The sequence below is a fragment of the Spermophilus citellus genome (assembly GCF_964194105.1).
Source record: "Spermophilus citellus genome assembly, chromosome: 4".
In the NCBI taxonomy this organism is placed as follows: domain Eukaryota; kingdom Metazoa; phylum Chordata; class Mammalia; order Rodentia; family Sciuridae; genus Spermophilus; species Spermophilus citellus.
In genome coordinates this window covers 160,128,108-160,144,462 of record NC_138185.1, presented here as the reverse complement: position 1 = coordinate 160,144,462, position 16,355 = coordinate 160,128,108, and the positions used below count along the sequence as shown (strand labels likewise).

The following is a 16,355-nucleotide window of genomic DNA, read 5'->3' as shown; positions in this document are numbered from 1 at the left end:
TACAAGGTGGACTCGTTTTAGTGTAAGGCAACAATAACACACATGATGTATAACCCACTCAGTTTTCAGGATGCTATTGTATTCCACCTCTTACAAAAGCCACACAAGGGGAGGATCTCATTATTCCTGGTTTATAGTTGGGGAAACAGGGTTAGAAATGTACACTGATTTGCCCAAGATCCTCTTATTTGTTCATGGCAGAACCTTGAATTTCACACAGTTTCCTAGCTCCATATTTGGGGCTTTTTTCCAGATCCTCTTCTCCATGGGGTAATTGAATATTCTGGGCTCTCTGGTTGAGACAGTGGTTGCTTTCTTCCTTCAGCAAAACTTTCCAAGTTTATTCGTTTTGGAGAGAGGGAGAGGGAAACTGGTTGCAGCATTTACTTTTTAACATAGCTACAAAAACTCAAGAATGGCCCTATGGAGTATACATTAATGCTGTTGTGAAGCAGAAATTAATGGATTCCCAGTAGCATTACATAGATAAATGATAGGTTTATGCCTGTCAATTGGTGTTTTGCCTTTTCCAATCCCTTTTCCCAAGTTTACTAAGTATCATTATGCTTATGCCTTACTTTGGACGTCTAAACCTCTTTTTTTGTCCAGAGTTCTCAAGCGCCTTGATTTGCGTTTACTTTCATCTTCAACAAATATTTATTGAACACTCATTTATTTACCAGGCATAATCCAGGCCCTGGGGATATATCTGTGAATATGGCAAAAAAAAAAAAAAAAAGATCTGACATCATAGAGCAGACATGGGCACTAAATGACAGCAATAAGCAACAAATGGATATAGATGATAATTTCCAGTGATAAAAAGAAAAAAATATTCCATCTCATAAAGTCTTATTTGATTTCTTTCTTTAGGGTTCTGTAATTTTCATTATATAGATCTTTCACCTCTTTCGAAAGCAGTATGGAGATTTCTTGGAAAATTGGGAATGGAACCACTATTTGACCCAGCTATCCCTCTCCTCAGTCTATACCCAGAGGACTTAAAAACAGCATACTCTAGGGACACAGCCACATCAATGTTTATAGCAGCACAATTCACAATAGCTAAACTATGGAACCAACCTAGATGCTCTTCAATAGATAAATGGATTTAAAAAGTGGCATATATACACAATGGACTATTACTTAGCAATAAAAAAGAATAAAATTATGGCATTTGCAGTTACATGGATGGAGTTAGAGAAAATAATACTAAATGAAGTTAGCCAATCCCAAAAAACCAAATGCTGAATGTTTTCTCTGATATAAGGAGGCTGATTCATAGTGGGGTAGGGAGGGGGAGCATGGGAGGAATAGATGAACTCTAGATAGGGCAGAGGGGTGGGAGAGGAAGGAGGGGGCATGGGGTTAGAAATGATGGTGGAATGTGATGGACATTATTATCCAAAGTAGATGTATGAAGACACAAATTGGTGTGAATATACTATGTATACAACCAGAGATATGAAAAATTGTGCACTATATGTGTAATAAGAATTGTAATGTATTCCGTTGTCATATAGAAATAAAAAAATTATTAAAAAAAAAAGAAAGAATAGTTCCCAGCTATTGGGTTCCCAGCTATTGGGTTCCCAGCTTCAGGGGAGGCTGAAGCAAGAAGAGTCCAAGTTCAAGGTCAGCCTAGGCAATTGAGTGGGACCCTCTCTCAAAATGAAAACTAAAATGGATTGGGGATGAGGCTCAGTGGAAGAGCATTTGTCTAGCATGCCTGAGGCCCTGGGTTTGATCACTAGTACCAAAAAAGAAAGGAAAAATAAAGCAGTGTGACATCAAGAGGTGGGGAGTTCAGTTATGCAGGGTAGGATGGATGGGAAAGGCTTCTTTGATGAGGTTTGATCTCAGCAGAGACCCAAAGGAAGTGAAGGAGGATGCCCTTGGATGTTTAGGAGAAGAGATGCTGGTTTGAATTTTGGTTGGAGCGAGATAAGAAGCCACTGGAAGTGTGGCAGGGTAGTGGCTTGGTCAGAATTGTGTTTAACGAGGACCTTTCTGAGGAATGATTGATTGTGGGGAACAAGAGTGCAAGGAAACCCAACGACAGCTACTGTTGTGGTGCAGATGAGAGAGGATGGATCAAGGTGATGATGGTGGTGATAAGCAATTGGATTCTGGGTATATTTTGAAGGTAGAGTTGATGGAATTTGAATAAAGAGGATGAGAGAAAAAATAATATGTCATGGACATCTTAATTGTTTTTGGTTTAAACTGGAAGAATAAAAAGGCCAGTTACTGAAATGGTGATATATTTTATCAAATTTACCTTTGTCTATTATTTTTGACTTCTGTTTTCCTTGAAGATCTGATTTAGAATAGTCTCAGGCAGAGTTTTCATTTAAACATATCCAAAAGGAGATGTTTTATTGTGGGTGATTCATGACATCTGTTTGTTTGGAAGCCAAGCCTTAGATGGGCTGTGCCCTTTGTGCTGTTTCTTTTACACTGTTGTCACAACATCTCTGCTATGTGATGAAGATGAAGATAGGGTAAAAACAAGATTGAAATACACTTTACTTTATGATTAGAAGTGTTTTGAACTTTCTGGTTAAAGCCCAAACATTTCTTAAGTGCTTTCAGATTAAAGAAAACCTTTGAAGTTTATAAAATGAATACATGTACATGGTTAAAATGTCTATCCACGTTATACAGGGTCTATAGTGAAAAATAGGAGTCTTCCCTACTCTAGTCTTAGTCTAGGAGGCTACCACTGTCAACCATTTCTTGTATGTTTTTTTAGAAAACAATTTTCTATCAATGAAGGATCTCCCTCTCCAAACCATTATCACCACAAGACACCCTTCTCAAAATCTTCCAGTGACTCTCTGGGGAGAGGAGGAAATCCTAACTCATCAAGTTGACATTTAAGAACCCTTGTACTTTGGCTTTAGCTCCCCCCCCCACCTTTTTTTTTCCTTCCCCTTATCTCTTACCCTGTACAGTTGCAAACCCTCTACCTAAACCAGCTTTGCCTGCCTCTGCTTGCTGAGTCCCATACATGTGTCAGAACTCTGGATAAAGGCTGGTCAGGCTGGGCGTGGTGCACGCCTGTGATCCCAGCAGCTGGGGAGGCTGAGGCAGGAGGATCCAGAGTTCAAAGCCAGCTCAGCAAAAGCGAGGTGCTAAGCAACTTGGTGAGACCCTGTCTCTAAATGGAATACACAATCGGGCTGGGGATATGGCTCAGTGGGTGAGTGCCCCTGAGTTCAATCCCCAGTACCAAAAAAAAAAAAAAAAAAGGCTGGGCAGTCTTCCTGGAACAGGCCATCCATCCCACAGTGATCTTTGCTTCTTCAAAAGTGTTAAAGGGCCAGTGACACATACCACTTATTTGAATACAAATGCTGACCGTGTGTGTGTGTGTGTGTGTGTGTGTGTGTGTGTGTGTTACTGGAATTTAACCCTTGGGCACTCCACCTCTGTTTTTTATTTTGAGACAGGATCTCACTAAGTTGCTGAGTCTGGTTTCCAAGTTGTGATGATTCTCCTGCCTCAGCCTCCCAAGTGGCTGGGATTACAAGTGTGTGCCACCTGCTCTTAAGGGCAAGAACTAGTTATAAATCATAACTATAGGTCTTATATAAAGCCTTTTGCATGTAGAAATTAGAATATTTTAAAAAAATTATTTAATTTTAATTTTTCTATTGACATTTGTACTTAGAGTGATTCTTGAAATGTGCACATTGGCAATCATCTCTTAATGAGATGGTGTTGGCACACAGGGATTATATTAACTAAAAGTTGTCAGATTATGGCTGCCTACAAAGCCACTTTCTTAGTGGGTTGCAAAGGCATTCATCCCCAAGCCATGGTAACTGGATATTGTTCCTTCAAACAAAAGAATGTTCTGACATGCCTTGACTCATGCTCTTCTGCGTTCTTCAGATGTCATTGCATCTAGTTGTCAGAAACAGAATGTTTTTTCTTTCCCCTAAAAGATGATGAATAGTTATTAAGTGAACATGACCACTATGCAATTAATTTTTTTAAAAAACTTGTGATGAATATATATAATATACAGTTTACCATTCTAACCATTGTTAAGTGTACAGTTTAGTGGCACAATGACATTCACATGCTCTCTGACCATCACCATCATCCATTTCCAGAACTTTTTCCAGCTTCCTAAATACTCTATCCATTAAGTGCTAACTCACATTCCCTCTCCTCCCCATCTGTGGGTGGACACTTGGGTTGCTTCCACTCTTGCCTGTTGTGAATAATGTGGCTATGAACATGGTTGTGCAATCATCTCTTTAAGACCCTGCTTTCTCTTCTTTTGGATATTAATATACCTAGTAATAGAATTGCTAGATCATCATATTCTATTTTTAATTTTTTGAGGACCCCCATCCATCAATGTTAATATTTTCCCCTGATGTCTTACATCTCCAGAGGGAAGGGCAAACATGTATAAATGTCCTCACCTTTGGGGCCACATTGAACTTGAAAAGTATTTGAGGACACTATCTTTAGAGGATAGTTTGTCATCAAAGTTCTTGGATGTGTTCATAGATTAGTTTGCTATTTTTAGATTGTAGACTTTTGGAGGACAGGTAGGTGTTTACTTTGCTTTGTAGAGCATGTAGCCCACACTCAGGTGGGGAAGGTGTAAATATTATATGATGATATATTTCAGTCGGAGAGTCTCCTTGAATAGGATGACGTGAGTCTGGATTGCTTCCAGCTCCTTTTCTCTTCTGTTTGCCCTTGGGCAAAGAACTTCCTCTTTCTCTGACATTTTTTTTTCAGGGATTTTGTGTGTGTGTGTGTGTGTGTGTGTGTGTGTGTGTGTGTGTGAGAGAGAGAGATGACACCTTAATATTTATTATTATCCTCAAAACTGTCCTTGGAGATTTCCCTGTAAAGCTGAAGCATTGCTCATTATTACTGCCTTCCTGACAGTCCCTTCCCTATCAGGTCTTTGGGTGGCACCAAATGCCTCCCCCTTTGTATTTTAGGGCACCTTTCTCATTCTTTTGTTACAGGACGGGTCATTTGTTTTGTTATTGTCAACTTGCCTTCTATACCATTTGACCAGGCTTCTTGTGATGGAGAACTGGGTCTTATTCTTTTGTTATTTTTATCTTTTACTATTCTCAGCACCAAGATCCATGCTTGATATACAGAGGGGAGTGGCTCATAAATATTTATTGATTAAACAACTAAAGAATTAATGTTTGTAATTATGTGTAACTGAATTAACACATATTTTAATTTTGAGATGAAGCCCTGTTACAATAATGCATTTATAACAACAAATCCTCATCTATTGAGAACTTACGTGTTAGGTACTGTGCGGAAAGTTTTTATGTGTGATTATTTAATGTCTTATCCATAATATTATTAGCCTAGGGCTGGGGTAGCTCAGTTGGTAGAGTGTTTGCCTCACATGCTCAAGGCCCCGGGTTCAATCCCCAGCACCACAAAACAAAAAAACCAAAAAACCCATAATATTATTATCCTAATTCATCGATGAAAAAGATCAGGCTTTGTAGAGGTTAACTAATCCAGTTACCCACCTACTAGGGTTAAAGCTGGAGTTGAACCTGTGTATGTTTATTTTAGAATGCTTATTTTGAGTAACTGTGCCAGCTGATATTGGGGTGGAGGTCAATATTACATTGCTCTTAATTCTTAGAGTTTCCTTTCTATTTTTTTATCCTGCTTTTCCCTGCCTCCAGTACTCTACCACCAAGCTATACTCCCAGCCCTTTTTATCTTTTATTTTAAGACAGGGTCTCACTGTATTTCCTGGACTGGCATCAAACTTATGATCCTCCTTCCTCAGCCTCCTGAGTCGTTGAAATTACAGGTGTGTGCCACTGTACCCTGCTTATTTTGCAGTGTTGGGAATCAAACTTAGGGCCTTGGGCATGCTAGGCAAGTGCTCTATCGCTGAGCTATACCCCTGTCCCCTATCCTGCATAATTAATAGTCTGAATGAGAGGTAATTAATTATTGCTTTATATTTGCAATGATTTAACCTAATAGGCTTGAATCCCATTATTAGCTTTTAATAAATAATCAATGTTCTGAATCCTACTTACAACCTAGTTCTTCGACATTCGAGGATGGAGATGCTAATTAGTACTGCACGATATACCCGTATCATAAGACAGCTGTACTAAAACCACTTAAGGAAAGTCTAGGGCTGGGGTTGTGGCTTCGTGGTAGAGAGCTTGCCTAGCATATGTGAGGCACTGGGTTGGATCCCCAGCACCACATAAAAATAAATAAATAAAATAAAGGTATTGTGTCTATAACTAAAAGAAAATATTTAAAAAAAAGAAAAGTTCTAAATTATTGTCAACTATGATGACCTCTTTCTAGACTCGAGGTTTCCTGACTTCCCTGCAGTATTTGACCACTGTTGCTTTGAAACGAGGTCCTGCCTCAGGATCTGTGGCCAAACTCTCCTTTTTCTTTTTCTTCCCTTCTTCCTTGCTTACCACTACTTACTTTAAAAAAAAATGTTTTGGTCCTTCTTGTTGGGGTTGCCAGTGCATCTAAACCCTGATGTCTAGCCCCGCCCCCCTCAGTTCCAGGTCTTCCTTTCAGCTTTCTCCTGGCTTCATCATTTGGCTGTATTGAGATGTCTCATACCAACTTGTTGCAGTGAGACCTCCCAGCTTCCTGCTCCAGCCCTACTCCCGACCTTCTGTCATAGCTAGGTCCACATGTCACTGTACCCTCAAGTAAGAACCTTGGCAACATTTTGGGGGCTGCTGCTTTTCCCACTTCCAGGTCCACTTGGCTGCCAACTCCTGTTCACTTTCCTCTAATATTTTCAAATTTGTTACTTGCAATTTCTGCTGTCACTCTTCTTATGTTTGAAAAACTGGTCTTCAAATCTTTGGTCTTTACCTTTCTAACCCATCCCACAACCTGACCTCAGTTTTTATTTTTTATTTTTTAATTTTTTGGTACTAGGGATTGAACTCAGGGGCACTTAATCACTGAGCCACATCCCCAGCCCTTTTTATAATTTATTTAGAGACAGGGTCTCACTGAGTTGCTTAGGGCCTTGCTAAGTTGCTGAGGCTGGCTTTGAACTTGCGATCCTCCTGCCTCAGCCTCCCAAACTGCTGGGATTAAGGGTATGCACCACTGCATCCGGCCTCAGAATTATTTTTAAAAACTTATGTCTGACCAAGTCATTTCACTGATTAAAAATTCTCTGTGGTTCCCCAGTGCCCTCAAATAAAGCTTAAATGGGCCGGCAGGGACCTTCATAGTCTGCTCCAACGTCTCCAGCTTGGTTCCCCCTCCACTTACCCAACCCTGGTTGCTTGAGACTTACTCAAGGTGAGGCACACTTCTCTCTGTGACCTTGCTTCTACTGTTACTTATGTCTGGAATGTATTAAGGCCCCACTCAGCTCATCCCTCTGGGACACATTCCTGACCCTATTTCTCTCTTCCCTGACATGGGAAGACACAAATTCTCTCATCACTTTTTATACTGGTTGGTCATGTACAGGCCTCTCTGTTGGATTATGAGTTTCTTGAAGAAGGGACAGTGTCTGTCCCTTGGGGACCCTGGTGCCCAACTCAGTACCTGTTTCATATGTGAAGCTGCAGAAATGCTGGTTGGATTGGGTGATGAGGCATGATTCAGGAGTATCCAGCATGGTACATAATCCAAACATAGATGACCCACTCAAGATGCTGAAGAAGGGTTCATGGAAGACATTTACTACCATTGGGGTGGGGCGAGGAGCAAGGAGGAATACTTCAGACCTGAGGCCTGAGTAGAGGCTATCTTCCCACCCCTGTGTCCTCCAGCTGCTCTCTCCATTTATTGGAGGAAACAGTAACAACCGATTTTAACTTACATCATCAGAATATGTCTTTTGCTAGAAAAATGTATTCATCCAGTAGACGATCACTCCCACCTCATATTTTCAGTGAGTATTTGAGGCTGACCCTCAGAATGCAGCTATGAAAGGCTCTTTGAGTGGGTGTTCAGACCCATATATACAAGATGAGCTTTATCATGATAAAAAGTTAAGAAAAAACTTTCAGAAAAAAGACCAACATTTCTCTATAGAGGTTTTGATTTTCTGGGTACATTTAACCTGCTTGGTTGGTTGGTTGTCCTAAGGCATGTTAAAGTAATATAGTACTTATTAATTAGTTAGCTTGTTCTGCCCTCATTTCTGCCTGACCCGGACAAAAAGTGAGTTTCACCAATGGCTGGACTCACCAGAATTCTGCTAGCTCAGGCCTTTGAGCGTGTTTTGTTTCTTTCAACAAAACTCTCTGTCATGGACACACTCCCACTGCAATCCAGCGTCTCCCTTCTCTTGCCCTGCTCTGGGCCCAGTGATTGATAGGAGCCGGTGTTTAACTGCCAAAGGCTGGGAATGGAGCTAGGAGGCCTTTTTAAATATGTGTGGGGTCTGAAAAAAAAATGGATAAATGAAGGCCCTCAAAGGCCTTGGAGAGATGGACCCAGGATCCAGAAGGGCAGAAGACAAAGTTAGGCCTATGAGGGAGACCTGAAGCAGAGAGGCAAAGGTCCCAGGGAATTCAGTGGGGTGTAATGAGGCCAGTGATAAGCAGACAGCAGTCAGCAAGCTTGATCCCGAGGTGACAGTGAAAGTCACAAGTAGCCCTTCTAGAAGCCAGTGATCATCAGCCCACCCCAAGCATTAGCAGGTGCCATAGCAGAGGTCATCAGTAGGCAACTCGTTAATGGCCTAATAACTAGTGAACAGTCTTTTCCATGTTCAGAGACCGTTTACTTTATAGGGTTTCAGCCATACTCTGTTCTCTTGTTTTTCTCTTTTAAACTCTAGGCTACCATTTGTAGAGTAGGTAAATCAGACTCTGCCTTTCTCTGCAACATGGATATGTTGTTTATTGTGTACGTGTTTTTCTGCAACTTTTGGGAAGTCTCATGTCCTGGTGTTTAACTTACCATCTGATGCAGAGGGTTCTTCACTGTGTGAACTTCTGAGAAGTATGGAAGTATTTTCAGGTAGATGGAATGAGGTACTGCTGTAGAGTCAAAGCCAAGGGCTCTGGGAGAGGAAGTCAGTACCCTTCAAGGCAGAGACCCATACCTGTGAGGACAACCCAGGTCGTTTGCATTGCAAAGATCTGTGAAGTCACTTTGCCCAGGATACTGGAAAAATACTCAGCTGGGATGGACCTTCTCAATGGGGTTGCTGGGTGAGCTCTGGGTGTGTAGTAGAGATGTTAACACAGTGCCGCGCCCTCGATGTAACAGTTCCACTGGCAGCCTCGGTTTGGCTGCTCTCACTGCTTCTGACCCAGAAAACGCTCGGAAAATGACTGCAGTGAAGTGCTCATCTTCAAGGTGAAGCTCTGGTTCCGGGTGGGGGAGGGATGCGGGATGCGGAGTTGATCCCAGGGGTTCAATAACTTCCTGACTGTGCTAGGAGTGAGCTTTGTTTATGCTGTGACCCAGAGGAAGTTGCTTTACATCTCACCCTGTTTCCACCAGCAAAGAGTGCCTTCTGCTTGTTTTGCATAAGCCATGCGCCTCCTCTGCAGAAGAAGCACAGAATAAATTGGGAGCTAAAAAACTCCTGGCAGTCATAATTCTTTGCAAACAGCAGAGTCTAGTGAGCAAAGCATTTGGTTGGCAAGTGATCATTACAGTCTACACTTGGTTTCTCTGTCTGTAAAACAGTGGGAAAGCTTTCTCATTGAATTGCAAAGGGGGTCAAAATGAAATCACATGTGCATTTCCTTCTTTTAAAACCTGATGCCTAAAGCATAAAAACTCCTCAAAGAAAGAGATGCTCTATGATCAAACATACTCAAAGCACCTTGTAGGCATCATCTAATAACCTAAAAATCGTCCCAGGAGAGCATCGGCTTCCACTACTTTATTTTACCAATAGGGAGATGCAGAGAGGGGAGGTGATTTGCCTCAAGTTGCCATGCAAGTTAGTCATAGGATTCTCAGTGGAACCCAGGTCTCCTGATCCACAGCATAGACTTCCCTCTCTCTTTCCCTTTCTTGCTCCTTTTCCTTCTTCATCTTCTACAACTTTTTAAATACCAGCTTTTAGAAATTACAACACAAACATATACCTATGGTAAAAGGAAGCCAAACAATGACGAATAATATAAATGGCAATCCTGGACTCTGTGTGTGTGTGTGTGTGTGTGTGTGTGTGTGTGTGTGTGTGTGTATGGTGCTGGGGATTGAACCCAGGGCCTTGGGCATGTGAGGCAAGCACTCTACCAACTGAACTATATTCACAACCCACTCCTGGATTCTTAATTGGAGGTAAACACTATTAATAATTTTTTGCATATCTCTCTAGAGAATTTCTAGGCACATGCACATAGGTATAGATAAGTAAGCATTTGTGTATATGTGTGTGGATATACACATTGTATACTTGTGGTTGTTGTGGGGTTTATATTTCATACTGTACTGAATCTTGCCTTCTTGCTCAATGATGAAACACCTTGGACATCTTCTATATCAGGCGTAGAGATTGACCTATTTCATTCTTAACAGCTGCATAATGTCTCATGCTCCTTCTATTTCTTCACGATGACTTTCAGAATTATAAGCAGCATCATGGAATTGAGTCCTGAATTCATGATGCTGAAGTAAGAATCTCTATTTTATGAATACCCAGGAAGATTGCTTCTGATAGTCACGTGGCCCACATGGTTTGAGAAATCTGAGACTGCTTCTATTTGCTGCTATGACTTACTTTGGAGTTCCTGTCATGTGCAAGAGGCCACGCTAGGAGCTTTAAGTGCTTTGACTTCTTTAATTCTCATAACAGTCCTTTTAGATATTATAATTCCCATTTTACTGACAAGGAGACCAAGTTTAATTACTAAGCCTAGTTTGCTTGAGGTCACACAGTCAATTGAGTGCTAGATTCTAGATTTGAAAAAAGCAAAGCATTTCAAATCTGGTTCCATAGCTTCCAAGTTTGATTGACATAGACCTAGCTAGGAGCTCACTGTGCACACAGCAATGTCAAGGTACGAAATACAGTGGAGCAGAGATAGAAATGATGCAGGAAGGTGGGAACAAGAAGCAGCTGCTCTCCAGGACACATCATCATCTGGTATGTGCTAGGGGAGGGAAACACAGAAGTGATCAATGAAGGAACACACTCTGCTTTTGAAAGGCTTGTGATATCAAAGTGGGCACAGACACAGGTGCAATTGAGTGTAACATTGAGTGTAACGCAGGTACCATTGTGGGGCTCCAAAAAGCTCCAGGGTCTCTGGAGACCAAAATTGGTTTGGGCTGGAGATGCAGGGGAGGCAGCTTTCCCTGAGGAGCAGCCATTTGGACCCATGAAATAAGTGCAAGCTTTCCACTGGCCAAGTAGGGAGATGGCATTCGATGGGCCAAATGCAAGGGGTAGTTTATGGGGTACAGTGAGTCTAGGCGGTTTTGGCAGAGAATGAGTGGAAGGATGTAGTGATGGAGAGATCCAAAAGCTAGGTTGGGGCTAAATTTTAGTATTATATAAAGAGTTTGTACTTATATCAAAGATCTTGGGGACATATCAGAATTTTTGAATACGGGTGTGATACAGCATCATTGTGTATTAGAACATCCTACAGGAATGTAACAAAGGGCTCTAGAGGTCAGAATGGGCAGTAGAATGGAATGGACAAGGTGAACACAAGAGCTTCTGAGAAGTGAGCCTCTGGGTGGTAGGACCCATCACATAAAGGACCAGGTCTCATATTAAATGTGTTTTGCTGGCAAAAAAAGTATATATGTATATATATTGGATTAATTTTCATTTACAGTTTTCATTTTGTACATTGAAGACAGTATGTTTGGGCTTTTTCCCCCCAGATCTTAAATATTCTTTGCCCTATGTCATATGTCCTACAAAGAAACTCTTTAAGAGAAGGGATAGAGCCTGCCCCAGGAAGTAGCAAGGCAGGTGCAGATCCTTCAGAAACTGCTAGGTACCTAGTGCTCTGGAGAGAGAGAAGAGAGCTACTGAATGTGGTTGGAATTTTCTAGCTCAGGTATCTGGAAGGTTGGTGTTGTTGATTTCTGGAGATTTAAGTCTTAAAAGAAGAAGCAGTCCTGGGGATGGGGAAGAGATGCAAAGGAAGAATTCAGCATTGATGGTGTTAGATAGGGAGTCGCAGGAACAAGTAGCTACAGAGCTGCTATGGTGAGTCTGGAGCCCAGGAGAGGCGGGGGCTGGGGGGTGTCAGCTTAACAGACTTCAGTCAGCACCCAAGAGAGCACAACAGAAGCCTAATTGGGTAATACTGACATTCAGCATGGCACCGGGAGAGGAAGAAGACCTGGTAAATGTGATTGGGATGTAATAGACATACCAAGGACGAAGAATCAGGAGAGTCCAAAGCCATGAGAATCCAGCTCTCAGAAATGGATGGTTAGTCATGTTTCATGCAGGTGAGGGATCTCCTAGGAAGTGGATGAGAGGAGGCCATTATTCCCAAAAGAGGACCCCAAGAGGGCAGTTTTAGTTAAGGATCAAAGCTCAGTTGTCAGGAATTACAGAGTCAGGCCAGGGTGAATTTGGACTGTTTTTTTGGAGATCTTGGGAAAAAAAAGATGGTTTGAGACAGGTCAAGGGAAGTTTTGTATGCTGGAGCACATGAGGTGTGTGTGTGTGTGTGTGTGTGTGTGTGTGTGTGTGTGTGTGACAGAGAGAGAGAGAGAGAGAGAGAGAGAGAGAGAGAGAGAGAGAGATAAAGCTCCGAGGAAGGGGAAGGGGAAGGGTTGTTGGTGGTGGAAGATTCTAGATGGCTGGAAAGCAGCAAGGGTAGGGAAGCTGGTCAGCATGACCATGCCCGTGCTGTGCTGTAGACGAGCGGTGTGAATTCCACAGCAGTGGCTGAGTCCCTACCACATGGTGGGTGGTGCCATGGTACCAGGTGCCAGGTACCACGGTTAGGGGCACAGGGGCATCCCACACCTATACCAGGTCAGGGACTTTTGTTTGAAACGTGTTCTTTGTGCTAGAAGATATATCTGTTGACAGGATATATTTGTGCTAGAGGATGGACTCATTGCACCTGCCCTGCTACTTCCTGGGGCAGGATCTATCCCTTCTCTTTAAGAATTTCCTTGTAGGATATATGACATAGGACAAAGAATATGAGAAACACAGGAAAGTTTCAAAGCATACTTGTAAAGCAATAGCCTTTGCTGTACACTTTTGCACCTACCTAGGTCCCCTCACCCACTCTGCCTACTGCCATTTCCCAGGGTCCTGCCCTCCCAGGTCCTGTTTCTCCTGAAAATGTGCCCAAGTTTTTACTGGAACGCCTCTTGTGCCTTTCAGTGCTGAATTCTGGGGCATCTGGGTGTTCTGTAGAAGCAGGAATGAATATATGGCGATCCTTTAGGGGGAACAAAGGGACTCATTCAATGCGTTGGTGAAAGATGAGTCTCCTGGTTGATGGTGATAAGAGAAGATCTTGTTTCCCCGAAAGCTCTCTGGGTGTGAATGCACTTTCTTTGCTTGGTTCATGTCACTGGGGGAATTTCCTTCTTGCCCAATGAGCAGAAAGCTCTTTGCTAAGCAGTCCAGCTCATGCCATACCAATTTCTATTTTGGGGAAGGGCTGAAGCCCAAAGATTGGGCCATATTTGATGTAATTCTTTTAGCTTCTAGGAGATTCAAGTTTTTTTTGTTGTTGTTTTTTGAGTTTTTTTGTGCTACTGATTGAACCCAGGGCCTTGTGCATGCAAGGCAAGCACTCTACCAACTGAGCTATAGTCCTAGCCCCTCAAGTATTTTATTCAGTGGGAAGTGTCTGATTTCTTTAAGTCTTACGCAATTTTACCTTTTCTCATTCAGATGAGATGGAAGACAACTTTTTACTTGTAGTCTTTTCAGAGTCACTGAATTTTTCCCCCCTTTTCTTCTTTCTGATTACAAATGTGATGTAAAATCTTACTGATATAAAATACTACAGAAATATGAACCTTAGAAAATGAAATTTCCACATTATCCACCATCTTTATCTCATAGATAATTGTTGACTACAATTTCTTGCATATTCCTGTAATTTTAAAAAATTTAAAAATATAACAAGATATAATCGCTCCTTATTTTTAAGAAAACATTTTAATTTCACATGATTTTTAGAAAATATTTATTTTTTTAGGTGTAGATGGACACAACACAATGCCTTTATTTTTTTGTGGTGCTGAGGATTGAACCCGGGTCCCGCCCGTGCTAGGGGAGCGCTCTACCACTGAGCCACAATCTCAGCGCCTTCACATGATTTTTAACAGATATGTTATTTTACTTGTCATTCTTCTACCTACACCTACCTATAGATGTACCTCATTCAAAACTGTTCCATTATATTCCATTATGGAGGAACCATACGTTATTTAATCAACGTTTAAGTGATGCCAAGTTAGGTTGTTTTCCTTTTCTTCTTTGTTTTTGCTTTAACCAATAATATGAAGTCATTTTAGACTGCTAAAGGTGGGTGTTCTGTTTTCGTTAAGGGCTAATAAAATGAGGCCATGATTCGATGGGGAAGAGGAAGGCTGTCCCCCATTCTTTTCTGACAGATAGGAAAAGACCTTTCCTGTGGCCCAGGGGAATCCCTGCCTCTACTCCCAGACTGGGGCCAGGCACCAGCCTTTCATCATGAAGCATACTGGGACCGAATGACATGGCCATGTTGTCTTGCTTTTTCTCATTCCACCCTCCCTCCTTTCCTTCCGCTCTCCCTCCCCCTTCCTTCCTTTCTCTCATTGACTTGGTGCCCCCTTGCAGTTTCCTCTCTAATTCCCCTTTCATCTCCCAGACACCTGTGGGTGTCTGGGCTCTGCTTACCTTCCCGTCCCCCACAGGACTTCCCACTGCCCCTGACTTAGGTCTCATTTTTATCCCTTCTTGAATTTCCATTTTCTTTAGATGATGTCCTTGTCTGGCTTCCCCTCTGGTCCTCTCCGTAAACTATGCTAACCCTGTTGCTTCCCTGTCACTTGTCCTACCTGTCCTTTAAAAGAGTTAAATGAAAATCAAGCTCAACAGGGCTACCCTAGCAGCCTCTTTCCTTGATGTCACCTAGTACTTCTCACCCTCAGCTTACTGTACAGTGAACAGTAAATTTCCATTCCTCACGAGGCGATTTCATTTCTAGTAGGAATGCCTGCCGTGTGGTGTGGCAGGGACTGGACATGCTTTGGCTAAGGGCTGACCTGGCTTCTAATCCAGGTTCCAGCCCTCCACTAGCTGAGTGGCCGCAGCAGGTAATTTAATCTTTTTGAGCTTTGTTTTCCTCCTTAATAAAGTGGGGAATAATAATACCCACCTTGCAGATTGGATTGTGCTATGGTGTGGATAAAAATGTGTGTCAGATGCCTGGCACCTGGTAACTGAGCCAAAATGCTGGCTACTATTGTCACTATAGCCTGGCTTCTCATTAGCAAATTTGTTAGTGTTTAGCTGATCTCATTTTGTGTTATAAAGGACCAAAGAATCAGTGGATCCACGATTCTATTAGAAATGGACCCTATAATAATGTAAAACCTTGAAAATAACTATTTTGGCAACCAGTGGTTCTATTTCTGGCAGTAATAAATAAAATAATGAGACAAAAATTTAGGATAAGAATTTAGATATCTCATTGAAGTCCCTTGTACTAGAAATAATTTGTATTTTCTAGACTAAAATTGTTTCCAATCACTCCAATTGCTTCCCTGAATTTGTCCCTACCCCGAGATCCAGCAATTGTGTCAGGGAATGTTCTTTGTGGTTTAATTATTGACATAAGTGTGCACCACAGAGTTTCTAAGCAAAGACTTTCCAGCTTATTTTAGGGTTTGTCACAGATTAATATGATGGTGGCTTGCTGGCACCCTCACTATCAAATCTGTGCTTGCAGAGGACATTCTGCATTTGGGAGTTTCATACGGAGTATCCTGGAGTGACTTGGTTGGAGATCCTGTCTTTGTTTACTGATTCCTGGTGCTAATTCCGTAACAGATTTCACTGGATCTCCTGGAGAAATAAGACAATTAAAGCATGGAACTTGTATTTTCTTTGAGTCCCAAACTAAGAACTTTATTCCCTGCACACACAAGTAGTGAACTTGTCCTCGCAGCTTATCAACAATAGGCACAGGGGCTGGGGTGTGGCTCATGCGGTAGCGCGCTTGCCTGGCATGCGTGCGGCCCGGCCTGGGTTCGATCCTCAGCACCACATTCAAACAAAGATATTGTGTCCGCCGATAACTGAAAAATAAATATTAAAAAAAAGGCAAAAGAGAGGTACATTAAAAAAAACAATAGGCACAGTTTGCATTTGATCTCTTGAGCCAGTGACCCTTATGGCTCCTAACAGCAGCTCTCCCACACTC

At 42.0% G+C, this 16,355-nt stretch overlaps 1 protein-coding gene across 4 annotated transcripts in view; it reads left to right on the top strand.

Annotated features, from left to right (window-relative positions):
- SPTB (spectrin beta, erythrocytic) overlaps nt 1-16,355 on the top strand; it is a 122,602-nt gene that overhangs the window by 6,151 nt on the left and 100,096 nt on the right. The window contains exon 2 of one of the 4 annotated variants that reach the window (XM_081292553.1): nt 5,754-5,830. The exons of 2 other annotated variants lie outside the window; for them this stretch is intronic. The gene's annotated coding sequence lies outside the window, so the exon portion shown is untranslated. Of the gene's footprint in view, nt 1-5,749; nt 5,831-16,355 lie in introns of all 4 variants that reach the window. One more of the 4 variants, XM_081292552.1, reaches the window with a different exon arrangement.